This window comes from Haemaphysalis longicornis, unplaced genomic scaffold (assembly GCF_048455015.1).
Source record: "Haemaphysalis longicornis isolate Haplotype H1 unplaced genomic scaffold, Haemaphysalis longicornis Haplotype H1 scaffold_2, whole genome shotgun sequence".
Taxonomy (NCBI): domain Eukaryota; kingdom Metazoa; phylum Arthropoda; class Arachnida; order Ixodida; family Ixodidae; genus Haemaphysalis; species Haemaphysalis longicornis.
In genome coordinates, this window is record NW_027526295.1 from 126,886,324 (window position 1) to 126,900,922 (window position 14,599).

The following is a 14,599-nucleotide window of genomic DNA, read 5'->3' on the forward strand; positions in this document are numbered from 1 at the left end:
TCACCCTGATGGCGGTGTCGTAGCCAAAATGCACAGCAGGAAAGCCAACTGCACACAATTGGAGGTCACATTCAATCAATCAATCAATCAATCAATCAATCAATCAATCAATCAATCAATCAATCAATCAATCAATCAATCAAAAAATATTTATTCCAGATAAAAACTGGAAAGGCTCCCAGTGCTAAAAGCTGCGTCACGCAGCTTGACGGGGCCCCAGAGGCCATTACAAGACATGTAGGTGACAGTAGGCAGTTATATATCATGGAACACAGCAATTAATATAGACACTGCAGTTGAACCAAACATTTACATTGTAACAATATGAAACACGTTGAGAGAAATACCAATTTTTCATGAGTAAACATACTCACGATCTATGTCGACAAACAGGATTGCAGAGGTCTCAACGAATGGAGTCCTCCAAGTTCCCAAAGCATTCGCGCAGACTCCTAAGTGTGAAATTATCAGCGCACCTGTATGTACTTAAAATGAATGGAAGATTATACTGAAGCTTTTGTAATTTGTAGTTTGTTCTAAAGTGAGGTATCATCCAGGAATCTGTGTTTTGTGTGTGTACAGGATGGGTGTGTTGTTTTCAGGATGCCACATTAGTTACAAAATCTCGCGATATGCCAGATGAGAAATAGCATAAACGTAGTAAACGGAAATAGTACATTTTATCAGCAGAAATAACATCAAAAGTGCGAAATAAATTGAGTGTTGAGAACAAATATGGAACGTTTGCAATGTGGTGGATAATTTTTTCTGCAACATGGTAATTTTGTCAGATTTGCCTGAGAAATTGTTGACGAAACTAAGCTGCAATAATCAAGATGCGAAGCAAACAGAGCATTATATACGTTTATCATTATTAAACAAGGTCGATGCGCTTCGGGTGGGTGGAATCGAACTGGGATCACTCGGCATATCCTTTGTGTTATTTTTTATTATTACATGGGAGAATACGTTCAGACGTGATAGCACAAAGGCTACATAGTCAAACAAACAAAATAATACACTGAAGTTAGGAGAAGCAAATATACATCAAAATTGAGGCAAACACACACAAGCATTCAAAAGAGGGAGCCAAGCAGCTTCCAGCACATACATGCCCACACTGCAGCGAACATGCAACACTGTACCACACCACGTGAGCTTGCCACAACACACCAGCAGCCCCCATTATCCGCACCCCCCCCCTCGAGCAGTGGGATACCGCGCTGTGCAGTTAGGACCCTGAGCACCAGCGACAGTTGGTGGACCGGGCACGCATGACCGCAGCCGCCGCAGGGGCCCTGGACTGAGGGCTTCTACCACTTTCAAGCGCGAGCCGCCGCGGTGGCTCAGTGGCTAAGGCGTTGCGCTGCTGAGCACGAGGCTGCGGGTTCGATTCCCGGCCGCGGCGGCCGCATTTCTGATGGAGGCCAAAAGCAAAAACGCCCGTGTGTACGAGATTTCGGCGCACGTTAAAGATCCCCAGGTGGTCAAAATTCATCCGGAGCCCTCCACTACGGCGCGCCTCATCGCCTGCGTGGCGTCGGCGCGTTAAACACTTCAATCAATCAATCAAATCAATCACTTTCAAGCGCGAACCTATTGAATAAATGTTTTACCGCCACCACCAGTCAGGTGGTTGGTCAAGCGAATTATACACACTAGGTACAAATGCCACAGTTTTTATTGGGTTCGTTGTGCGGATGTTGGCTTTGGACTGTTGCTGAGTTAAAGTGGACTTTGGCATTTTAAATCTCTTTCGTCTAACGATGGGTGATGGGAGGTGTGTTCAGCCTTCTCGTGAAATTTTCGTTTCGTGTGGTTTGCGTTTGGATTTGACTTGCGGCGAGTTTGCACTTTGGTCGTTGACTTTTGGAGTTTGATTGCAGCGGCTGTGACAATGGTAATTTGACATTTGAGTTTCGCATGCAAGAAGGGTTCACGTTTTAAGCATCGTCGTCCTTAGACGGACGGGATGTGCACATTGTTTCGCATAAATGACGACTACTTTGACTGGTTGCCAAATTTTTCCCTTTGGTAGTTTATAAATATGTACGTAGCAGCAGCGCTTCCTCCGCAAACTAATTTAGAGATGTTTACGGATTGTTTGTTGGAACAGCAGCATTATGACGCGTCTCCCTTCATTATCGGTGTTCCGAATCTGACATATATTACGCCTAGCCATAGTTATAAGGATTCAAATTGAATTCGGATTTTACTTTCAGCGAGTTGGCCCTTTGGTGGTTGACGCTTGGAGTTACCGCTCTCCTACTGCTTTTCTACAGCATGCCGGTCTAGCTACCTTCGAAAGTCGCGCAAAGCTTTTTCGCCTCAAATTTTTTATACCAACTACTGCACAGATCGTTGCGCATAAACCCTTACCATTACTCGACATTTCGTGATACCAGACCGACTAGAAGAAGACATGCATGGGAACTTGCTGTATATGCATTTATTAATACTACTTTTTGCCATTCTTTCTTTCCGCGCGCAATTTGTAAATAGAATACACTGAATGCAGTCATAACACAGCAGCCAACACTAGTAAAATTTATGGAACTAATTTAACAAGGTAGAATAAGATATCCTCATAAGTAATTAAATTCGTTTTGCCCTGCAATCCATCCGGTTCCGTTTGTCCACGGAAAGCATTTGCCTACACTTTTTCCTGAGCGTTTTGAATCCAACTTGGTGCGGTCTACACCGTGTTTTGTTTTTCTTATCTTGAGTATCCTTGATGGTTGACGTACATTGGCGTTGTTGTATGTTTATGTAAGAATATACTACTGCTATGCTTTTACTGTTTACATTATGTGCTCGTTTTGTGTAGAATTTTTTACTATCGGACGTTGATGAGCTGTGACATGTTGCCCACCCCTGTAATAATCCCCTTGGGCAATTTACAGTATTTTGTAAATAAATAAACAGCGCCAAAGTTCGTGCATAGGAAATGCATTACTGGCTTCCAGTTTACTGACCATTCGGTTAAGTGTTTTAATTTTTCTTGGTGCTTTTTTATTCTCTTTGTGAGGACAGTGTATCCGATGGGTTTGTTATTTTATTTTGATCGTTCACAACGCTTTATTTTATGTTTCTTTCTTTCAGCTTTCTTTTCATCTGATATTTTTTTTACGCAGATATAATAATTAAATGCGTTACTTTGACGGTTATGTGAAGTGGTGCAAATGCAAAGCGTTACATAGTAATGTTTTCTTCATGTTTATTATTTGCGTTTATTCTTTTTTGCCAGTGGCGTTTGGAAAGGGGAGTATAGAAGTTTAATTTTGTTGCAGTATAACATTTTTAATTGAGAACGTTTTGGCTATCTAGTTTTTTTTTATTTTCTGCGCTCAAGTAACGACATTTACACTATTATCCTTACCTATACAGAGACGCGCCCTATCGACTGACCAGTTCGCCAATACCAGCCGGAGCTACTGTACCTAGAGACATGAAATTTCTGGAATACAATTTAATCATGGAGCAGAGGCTCACTAAAGATGAATAAATTCAGATTCTCACCAACACAAGGAAATAAATTGTGTTTTCCCATTTTTAAATTTCTTACTTGTCCTTGAAAACCTCGAACTCGGTTTTACTTACTTGTGTAAACGGTACAAATGTGTAAAAAGTTTTCAAGGTGTTGCACGATCGAGCGCTTGGAGGTGACTAGGAGTTGGGAATTGAATTGGGTACTTTTACCAATTTCTCAATACATGCATTGGCCACCCACAGATCCACTTGCTTTTTGGTAAGAAATGTTACCCATAGGCGAGCGCAATACATTTAAGTATTTTGCCGTAGCACATCACTAAAAGGCAAAAATTATATTTTGTAATGCAGCGCTAGCAGTGTGGACAGGCCTAGTAGGTGATTTCAAAACCTAGACAAACGGCTAGTTGTAGAGACTTAAAATTATTGTCGTCATTTGTATCACGCTCACTATGCCTTGATATTTTTTGAAATTTGAGCCTCTGAGAAAGGGAGGAAGCCTGAAACATATTAAAGTAATTCCTGCTTACATCGCAGTCCGCTCAGATAACTGACTTATTTTTTGCTGATATAGGTAACCAATACGAACGTCTTCAAGTCATTTTATACTGCTTACCCACAGCCAACCCAATATTGGCGCGTGAGATTTTGGGTATATTACATGCTTTTACGGATCCTTCAGTATGCATTAGCGACTGCAATATCAGCTACTTTTGCCACACAAATGTTACCCACAACATGTTTGAAAACCTCTAAAGTATTGGGGGAACACCCACTAGTGGTGCAAGGCTGCATGAACAGCAGAGCTGGCGGCCCCTCTTCCTTCGTCGGAGACGTGACTGTTGCAGCTCTCATGGATTTCCGAAGTTTCTGCTGAAAGCTCCCCGCGTATGACAGGCCCGTATGATTTTGTGCGCAGGTTTTACATCTTTCCCAAAGTGGACCACGTAAGCACGTGCCAGAACCCGCAATAACCGGCTTCGCAAACTCGGCCTTTGTAGTTTGAACTCCGCGTCTGTGTTCCCCACTTCTGCCGAGGAAGCACGTAAACTGGAGAGATGAACAGCATGTGAGAGATTACTCTATGAACGCTGGCGTAATCTGGCCGCCCGGCGTAGGCCAGGTAAACCTCAAAGGTTGATCTGGCCGATGACGCGCGATCCTCACGAGGCGCATGGTCACGTGCGCTCGGTAGTTTTCTTGGAATTTTTTTCTGGTAACTCTGGACGACGGAACTAAAAGCTAAAAAAAGGCCTGCTATTAAAAATAGTGCGGGCTCCTGAAATCTACACCTTTATAAAAGCAAACACGCGTATGTTGTAATAGTCCCGCTCAGCTCAAAGCACTATACCTAGAGTTTTCAAATTTTGGTAAAACGGTAATAGTATTACGTGAAAGCTCAAACAATTTGAATCTTTTTCGACACCCGAAAATATTAAAAATAAATCGCAAATTAGTGTGGCAGCAAGAAGTCGTGAGGAAGTTGACTTCGCCGCAAAGCATGGTGTCTCTACTAGTGTTTAGAGACGCCGCAGAACGATTGGCCCGTGTGTGTGGGGGGGGGGGGGGGGGGTGGCGGCGGAGGGTTATCATTATCTAGCTTTCTAATAAAATACTAATATATTTCTTACGTACATTACCGATTATGTCGCAGGCCCTTGTCATATATCAAGCGGATTTCTGTCTACTTCGTAACGCACAAAAATGTCTACAAACATTTATGGTTTGTCCCAAACGATACCTAATGCGCTAAATCTTATGTGGTTGGCAAGGTACGGTGTGAAGCGTTTACATGATGTGTGTTGTATATTCGTTGTAGACTGGCAGACCCAGGCACACACTAGGATTGAACAAATCAGTTAACGTCGATAGGTAAGCATGTTCGAGTGAAATCAGGGAGGTAAACGGTTAGCGTTGTGTGGGACATGCCAAAGAACCCTTCGCCACTAAAATTGCCGACACGTTACATTGATGGGTGGTAGTCTAACAGGAAGCATAAATACGGTTTCTCTCATAATGCAGGCTGGGATATCTGGTTTTACTCTACCTACAAAACGTCTAGCGGACAGCGTTTACCGCAGCGAGAACAACGTGAGGGGCGCTCTTTTTCTTTGCAGTATCGTTATATCGTTATGAATTGTCCAGTTTTAGTCACTGCGATGCACTCCGCTGGACTACGTGGCCACATCTTCAAAAAACTTAAAATGCGCAATGAACGGGCACAGAGAAACACAGAAGACTGGACGAGCGCTTGTCCAGTCTGCTGTGTTTCTCTGTCCTCGTTCATTGCGCTCTTTTTAATTTTTTTGAAGCCATCTACTAACTCGCCCAACAGAACATTCCATTAAGTGTCCACATGTGTTTGTTCGACCGGTAACAGCGTTGAATGCCTACTGTGAAAACTGCGCCTAGGTGCTTCGGTGTACGAGCACGTGAATAGTGCTACGTGTGCATTCGCGTGCTATTACTAGGTAGGCGTGCGTGTGCACTTACAGTACAAAACTCGAAAAAGACATTCCAATTTCCGGCTCGAGAGATGGGCTTCGGTAGCGCAGGATTGTATACGTAGAGTTGAAGGCAATACGCAGGTGACTACGCCGAACCCGCCATAACCATCGCAACCCCCCCTGCGCCGCGGCTTGCCGCTTGCGAATGTTGGAACGGCTTGAATTATACCTGTACAGTTATAACTGCTTATGACTTAGGAACGTTGACATGCAAAGAAAGATTTTACGTGCTTAGTTGAGAGCTCATGTAAACGCTTCTCGTTCTGTTCGTTACTTGACTGTTGGTACATCCACTCACTCGCTGTTTACGTCATCTCTGTTCTGCGACTGATAGCTTCGTTTTTTATTATTTACTACTTTATTTTAAATGTACATCCCGAGCGACTCGCATATTTGTTTTGAAGGGACGCCAACCTATCTATTTACATCAACTTCAGTTGTATCTTCAGTAACCCTTTCAAACCTCTAAGCACGACAAAAGTCTCCAGAAAAAAAAAGAAAACCTGGAGTACAAGACTCCACGTTTGAGTATTTTGGTAGTCACTGGGCACAGGATTATAGTCAGCGTTAGTCCATTAACCGCCAGTTTTAACAAAAAAAAGTAATGGGGGAGTATCTGCTCACTTCAATGAAATGTCGTCTCAAATCCATTGCCTTATCCAGCCGCTGCACGTACATGCTTCGTCCTTTCGCCACCGACTTCGCCACCCACGCCTTAGGTTTCGGTTCTCCCTCGATCAGAACGGAAGAGTTTTGCTAAAGTAACTCCCATTTTCATGCGTCCCACTGCTCGCGCCATGTACGTGAACATTTTGTTGCTGTTGAACTTGGAACAGGATCGCCACGCCTGCAGGCTCACGTGAGCACTTTCTGTATTTTGGTGAAAAAAAAGGTTTTCAAGTGGCATTTCTTATTTGCTATTGCGAATATCAAGCACCCATTTATGTTTCTTTCAAATAACACGTTGAGTACCAGTTCCGCATTCATGTTTTGACCGAAACATGCATAATATTTTCTTTTTGCTGAAGAATGTTTTCAAGTGTGGAGTATGTATACAGGTTTAGTGATTTCGGCACGTTTTGCCTATATAAACCACTCGTTCTTGAATTCTTGTAACGTTTGCAGGAAGGCTGAACTGACGCTCAGACAGACAGACAGACAGACAGACAGACAGACAGACAGACAGACAGATAGACAGACAGACAGACAGACAGACAGACAGACAGACAGACAGACAGACAGACAGACAGACAGACAGACAGACAGACAGACAGACAGACAGACAGACAGACAGACAGACAGTAAAATAATTCGTCTCAAAGTAGCCCAAAGAAGACTATTGCCTTTAAAAACGAGGAAATGCTTGAAAACTCAACCGGCACTGTAAAAATGTCTAGTTTCGATCCCACACTACCCTAATTGGGGTTGGATGTGAGGACAATTTCAATATAACGGCGGAATTTTCAGCCCAGTTTACGCGAACAGGAGGACCAGTTTTTGCAGCTGAAGAAACCTTGCGCTCAATTGAATGCACAGTTATAGTGCCGCCGAGTATGACTGACTTGGCAGCTTTGCCTACCTATGATTTCAGATAATTTCGTGTGTGCTTGTTCATGTGGTGTGAGTATTTTTTAAAGGTAGGCACCGCAGCATTGCAGAGGCATTTATCTTGCATGCGTAGTTGCAGCAATATTGCATGTTTACCAAAGCCAGAATTAATTCGGAAGCTTTCGTCTAATCCATTGCTGCCATTTGTTTCATTCGAAAACGTTGAGGGTGGTGAAAATAGCACATGTGTGACTCTTTTATTTGGCTAGTCGCATAAAACCGCAATACATATTTCTCTGAAATCTATACAATTCTGAGCAACTGATGCATAGTTGGGTCTAACTTGGTCTTTTTGGGTTTTACAGAATGAAATTCAAAGCATTTGCACTGCTGTGGGCATCAATACTTAGTGTCTTCGCACTATGCAGTCTTTTTGTTTACCAAAACTATGAAATAAGTTTGTGTCATATGGCTGTTCCATTCAGAGAAGAGATTGATAAAGGTAAGAATTTTTACTTTCCCGCTATGAGGCCGTTCCAAGATAATGTGCGGCAATAATTGTATCCTCAGGTGTTGGTGTACCTGAAACCTTTATTAAAAGCGAAGCTTCCGGCCTGTCACTGTTGTAGTCTATAATTCAGCAGATGCACTGCAGGACAGCCAACCTTCTCTGACGATGATGATGATCGTGGGTGGAGCGAAGAAAAATTAAGATGAAAAATTATGGCTTCCTAAGGACGGAGTCGAACCTGGGTCCGTAGTGTTATGAAACCGACGTCTATCCAATTTTCCCATTGCGGCTCGGTCGAAGTAGCTTGGAACTGGACAAGAGTGCATGAACGCGCAAAATTAGACAGAAACTGCATTCCTTCCTTTTACGAAGACAATCGTGGAACGCTAGAGAAAGCCATATAATAACAGTATCAGTAATGCACTAGAGGGCCCTATCGCAGCGCAGTAAGCCATACAGATATAAAATACTTGATGTTTGTATTAATGTGGGGTGGTGTGGTCGGCTCGCGTCTGGGTTGGTTCGTTTGGTGTTGGAATCAATTTTGGAAAGACGGAGGAGTAGTTGATTTTTTGGTTCCATATTTCATAACTTGATTTATGTTATCTTACGCAGTTTATTCTCTTTTGTGAACAGATCTTTCAAACTACGACTCTCTTGACTACGGATTAGAAGACACTCTGCCACTTGCTTTTAGAAGAGCCCTCGACACCTACCCCGTCGTGCCACCTGACCAAGTGAAAATTGTTTTTGTAGTCTCCTACTACAGATCAGGGTCAACATTTGTCACTGAGCTCCTCACAGCCGCACCAAAAACGTTCTGTTTCTTCGAGCCTTTCGTCATGTTCACTATCAATGGCCGTGTCTCACCACGGTGGCAGCGTTCAGCCTTCAAGTTTCTCGATGAACTAACCCTGTGCCGCTTGTGGAACGTTCCCCTGTACGTGTTGTGGATGCACAACAGTTCTGATTTCTGGTTACACAATCCCCTTCTCGCGGATGTGTGCGGAGCCGGGAAAGCTTGCTACTCGCCGACAAACGTCGGGCTGCTGTGTACACGAGCCCATACGCAAGTGTTCAAGTTCACCCGTCTTTACGTTCATCAGGTTAGACCAACTTCTTTCTCTATAAAACCTTAATTTCTTCTGTGCATGAAACCGAAAAGGAGACAACCCGCGAGGACCTCCACGCAGTATTGTTTAATAAATCCCCTATATGGAAAAAAATACTTATAAATACAATCTGTCCTTAGCAAAAACTATTATTCTTTCTAGCTGATTTTGTTTGAAATTGTTTTTGCAGCAGCAGCAGCAACAGAAATATTTACTTGACTTCTGTAGTCAAACAAAGACTTGCGGACACTGCACACATGTTGCGCTATATGTAATGGGAGAAAATGCTTGCAATGGTTAAAAAAAATCTGTAAAGTCTGCGGGCTGTTTGACTTTTAGGGTGATTGCGAAAGCTTCTTCAGTCTAAGAGCCACAGGGCATAACGTAAACGAAGCTCCAAGGAAAATATGCGGTAAGTTGGGATGAGTCCTCAATGGAGGGACGCGAAACACGATTTCTGCTTTTTTTACTCCCACTTGGTGAATAACAAAGAAAGACGCGCACGCACGCACGCACGCACACACAAACGCACACACACACACACATACATACATACATACATACATACATACATACATACATACATACAAACATACATACATACATACATACATACATACATACATACATACATACATACATACATACATACATACATACATACATACATACATACATACAAACATACATACATAGATACATACATACATACATACATACATACATACATACATATAGTGAAATAGCAATGGGAAATGAGGGGCTCGGTGAATTAATACAGAATAAGGTTTGGCAGCCAAGAAAACCTTGGAAAGCAAAGGGAGGACCGCGGTAGGTCATTGAAACAGATGAATTTTTTGACTTAGAAAGTAAGTGGTGAATATATATATTCATATATACATATATATATATATTTATATAAAACGATAGGTTGGCAGTCTACAACGCCAAAGGAGGCATAGGAGTGTGGTTAGGCTTTTTTTTTTACTACGGTTATCACGTTAACATTTTTTCTTAAATATACGGAAGAAAGAAAGGAAGAAAAACACGCGCCCAGAGTGGGGACCGAACTCTGGGCGCGTGTTTTTCTTCCTTTATTTCTTCCGTATATTTAAAAAAAAATGTTAAAGTCATAACCGTAGTAAAAAAAAGCCTAACCACACCCCTATGCCTTCTTTGGCGTGGTAGACTGCCGGCCTATCGTTCTGTACTTCCTCAACGAGCCCCTCATTTCCTTACTATATATATATATATATATATATATATATATATATATATATATATATATATATATATATCTGCATGTGTGCGTGCGCGTGAATGTGGGTAAATGTGGGTGCGTCTTCGTGCCGACGTGCACCCAAATTCCATACATAAAGGCGTCATGAGCGAGAATGACTTGTACAGAGGGGAGCCTAAGAAGCCTTGTCGTTTAAGCAGGGAGAGGAGATTTGAACAGGCGGAACAATTTGGTTGTAATAACTACAAACATATTAGTGTTGAGGTGTCCGCAGGATTGCAGGTGAATGATGGGGCCCCAAAAATAAAGGAAATGGCTGCAGCATGAACAGGACCGATTCAGTGTTATATTTAAAATGTCAAATAATAGACGTTCTACAGATACCGAAATGTACCTTTGGTCCGCTAGCACCTGGGAAAGGTTCATAGGCGTTCAAAACACACAAAAATGCTATATACTTTCAAAACATACATGGCGCCGGCAGATGACACGAGAGGGGCTGCAAGTTAGCGCGCCAAGGAAGGCGCCGATATACAGAGGAGCCCTGGTTATCTGGAAAGAGCACCGTTCCTACTACAGCAACGTGCAGCCGTGAGAGTCAAGCGCCAGACACATGCTTGGAGACAGAAGCGTTCCTGCACGGGTTTTTCCTTCTCCGATACTGGTCCTGTCGCGTTCGTTCGGGTTCCTGACTACTTCCGGGCAGGTTTCCAGACAGGGTGAACGCGTGCGGAAACACGTCGCCCTACGCACATGTGTTTGACCCGATATTGAAGGTTAGAACATTTGTACAAGCAACAAAACAGGCTCTCTACACACGGTCTGAGCACCGTGCGTCCTAGGGAAGTTCATTATGTTCGCCACGCTTGCTACAAAGGTTCCAGAGAAAGTAATGTCCTACAACACGAACCCCCTCACATGGGAACTGCTTTCGGGTTTGAACGTTCTGTTCACTTGAAGAGCGTTAAAAAGTCAGCGCGATGCTCCCCGCGTTTATACAGTGAGAGCTTCGCGTGGCCGTGATTGCCGGAATTTATTCAAGTGAGAGTAGTCCCAGTGATTACTTTTATGCAGGTCACGGCTGTCTTGCAAAGATTTACAGTGCTGAGTACAGCGGCAAATTGTGAACCTATTGTCCAAGGTTGAGCAAATAACTGGCAGTGCTAGTTTCCTAAAGAAAGGGCTAAAAACGTCAGCATAATACTTCAGTATAGCTGAAAAGCCAGTTTTACTGGAAAAGCAATCACGTAACTGCGGAAAAAGGCGAATACGCAAGACAGCCAAAGAAACGTGTTGTAGTTTTCTTTAACTACGTGGTTATTTTTTCAGATATACCATATATACCAACTCTGCGTTCCGGTTTTGTTGCACAAAACGGATGAATATTTAAAAAAATGCGGTAACTGTTTTTTCCGGATTCCGCTTTCTTACCACTGCGTGAAATGAAAACAACTTGTACTCGTATATTTTGCTCATGCATGCACAAGAAACCAGAGAGAGACGAGACTAAAAAAATGCCAGATACTTGGGCAAGCCCGACTCCACAATGGAATTCCATTGCAAATGAACGGAAGATGTGTTAGCAATTATAAATAACTGTTTTTGTGTGCCGGTATTTCCCACCGGAAATACCTGCCAGGCCGCTGGCGGCAGGTTCTAATTCCGCTGGCGTGACTTTCAAGTGCAGATTCCTTTAGGGACCGGGCTTGCCGTGGTAGCTTGCTTGCTGTCGCGATATCTATAGCCACCACAGGAACTCTGCGTCACGGAACCAAAGTAAGCCTTGCGGTGCCACATGGCAAAACAGAGGCTTCAAAAAGATGTGAAAAATAAATTTAATAAAAAAACACATATCAGCGCGTAGCGACTTGTGGTAACAGAACTGCCATAAAAAATGAAAAAAAACCCAATCATTTTCCAACTGCTCCTGAATTCAGCACTCTGCATAACAAATGTCTGTGGTAGTAAAACGAGCCCCAGCAAAATCAACAACCACAAAGTTTACAGCTGTCCGCAGAGAGAGTTCAGAAACTAGCTGAAACTCATTACGGTGCAAAGGGTATGCTCAGGATGTTGTTCCTGACTACTATGGAGCGCGTGGACGAGCGTAACAGAAAGGATTCTTCGCCTAGAACTTCCAACTCATTTTCCAAGTGACTCACAAGAACTGACCATACACGCCACAGCAGTGGAAACATAGCCCGTTGCGGTCGGGCGCAACGACACGCGACACCACGATTTCGCTAGAATACAAAAGCACCAGCACACGTGAGGAAGTTCACCAACACGTCATTTGAACGAGTGTTCATCGAAGTGTGAGTCCGAACATCCTGCCTAATACAGTCCAAAACGTTGCCGCTACACGACAGTGAAACAAGGCATGTTTTAATGTTTCAGTGTGGCCGCAGTGCGCAAACCATGCGGAACGCACACCGCCAAGTCTGGGCAGACGGTCACACGTCGGGAGAACTTCCCGGCCACGTAACCGTCCGAAATCCCGAACATCACCCGGAAGTGCTGCCGAAGTCAGCTGATGCCAACGGACTCCGCGTGACCTTCCCAACCGTTGGTTGTCTAATTGAGTTATGGCCAATTTTTTGCACACTTACCCACTTATCCCTCGATTCAGCCTTCCAGTCAAGAGTGAACAGTATATATGAACAAGCGGTTTATATAGTCATAACCATTCGAAACAACTAAACCGCTGACACTTCTGACACATGTCCCCGATATTCACCTTGAAGATGTACCCGTTATTTACCTCGAAGAAGGTACACTTTGGAAGAAATCTATATACTTAACCGCCAGCTCCCGCGTCCACTTAGTTAGGAACGCTCATTGGGTTAGGTGTTACGATAGTAAGCGGAAACTATGTGGCCGCCGAAGAAAAATAAAAAAACCCGCATTCGAAATCGTGTAGAAAGGCTCGAGCACGTGCGATAATAAAGAAAGCACAAAAAGAACAGTAGAAGAAGTGGCAATTGGGCTAGTTGGTAATACATATGAAACATCTTGAAGGTAGCGCACTTGAACACGGACACTAGCGAAAGAAACGACAAACCACAGCGCTGTGGTTTGTCGTTTCTTTCGCTAGTGTCCGTGTTTAAGTGCGCGAACTTCAAGATGTCACAAAAAGAACAGCACTTCCGCGCATTGCGTGTCAGTCCCAACAAGAAACAAAAGATTAAAAAGGGATGCGAGCTATGCCAGTGAAAGGCGCGCGAGAAATACCAAGGCGGCAAAATAGAATTCCATTGAACAAACCTCACCCCGAGATGGGTGAGACACAGCGGGGAAGAGCGCAAGGGGTGGTAGCACAGGGCGTATGAACGGCGCCGCAGCCTTCATAGCGAATCAGTGCTCAGCACTTCTGACAGCTCTTACGTTGAGTAGAATTGCTTTAATTTTCTTAAGGGCAGAGCACTTAAGGCGCCCGCCTTGTCGTCGTAGCTCGTCCGCTGTAACGGAATAACACCGCATCACGCGCCCAAACAGGGCCACACGGCGTCACGCACCCGAGCAGAGGCTTCGAAACGATACCCGCTTATCCATCGATTCAGCCTTCCGGCGAAGAGGTAGCAGCGCACTTGATATTGTGGTTTATTCAGTAATAGCCATCCGAAACTCCTGAACCGGTGCATCCCCCATTATTCAGCGAAAAGAAAAGTGCGGGTAGATTGGAGGCAAATATATGTATTTAACCGGTAGTCTCAGCGTCCGTTTAGTTACGAACACTCGTTGGTTTGGTTGTTACGATAGTTAGTGAAAACATTGGTTATGTAGTCAAAAATACGACGCGTTGCAAACTGTGCAGTAAGTCTCCGGCACGTGCGAGACCAAAGCAAGCACAAAAATAACAGAACACCCGCTGGGGCCGTTGCAACCAGAGGGCGCGCGAGCACTGTGAAGGCGGGAAATTTTAAGCGCATTAGACAATACCTCTGTTCAATTCGTCAAGAGAGAAATAATGCAGGGATGGGAAGAGCGGGAGAAGTGGTAACAATAAGCTGACAACGGCACCACAAACCCTATGGAAATCAATGGTCTGAACTTCCCAGAGCTTTCACGTCGAGTGCGACTGCTTCAATGTTTTAGCAGTTTTCTCCCGTCTTTAGGCATTCAGAAGAATCTATGAAGACGAAGAGACGATGGCATAAAATCACGAAGCGATGTCAAGCCTGTACAGTTTGGT

General features: G+C 43.7%; 1 protein-coding gene across 3 annotated transcripts in view; it reads left to right on the forward strand.

The window, feature by feature from the left end:
• LOC144169200 (uncharacterized) overlaps positions 1 to 8,830 on the forward strand; it is a 75,406-nt gene extending 66,576 nt beyond the window's left edge. For all 3 annotated transcript variants that reach the window (XR_013322384.1, XR_013322383.1, XR_013322385.1), the window contains 2 exons: positions 7,910 to 8,046; positions 8,692 to 8,830. The gene's annotated coding sequence lies outside the window, so the exon portion shown is untranslated. The remainder of the gene's footprint in view (positions 1 to 7,909; positions 8,047 to 8,691) is intronic.
• Positions 8,831 to 14,599: the final 5,769 nt, after the last annotated feature.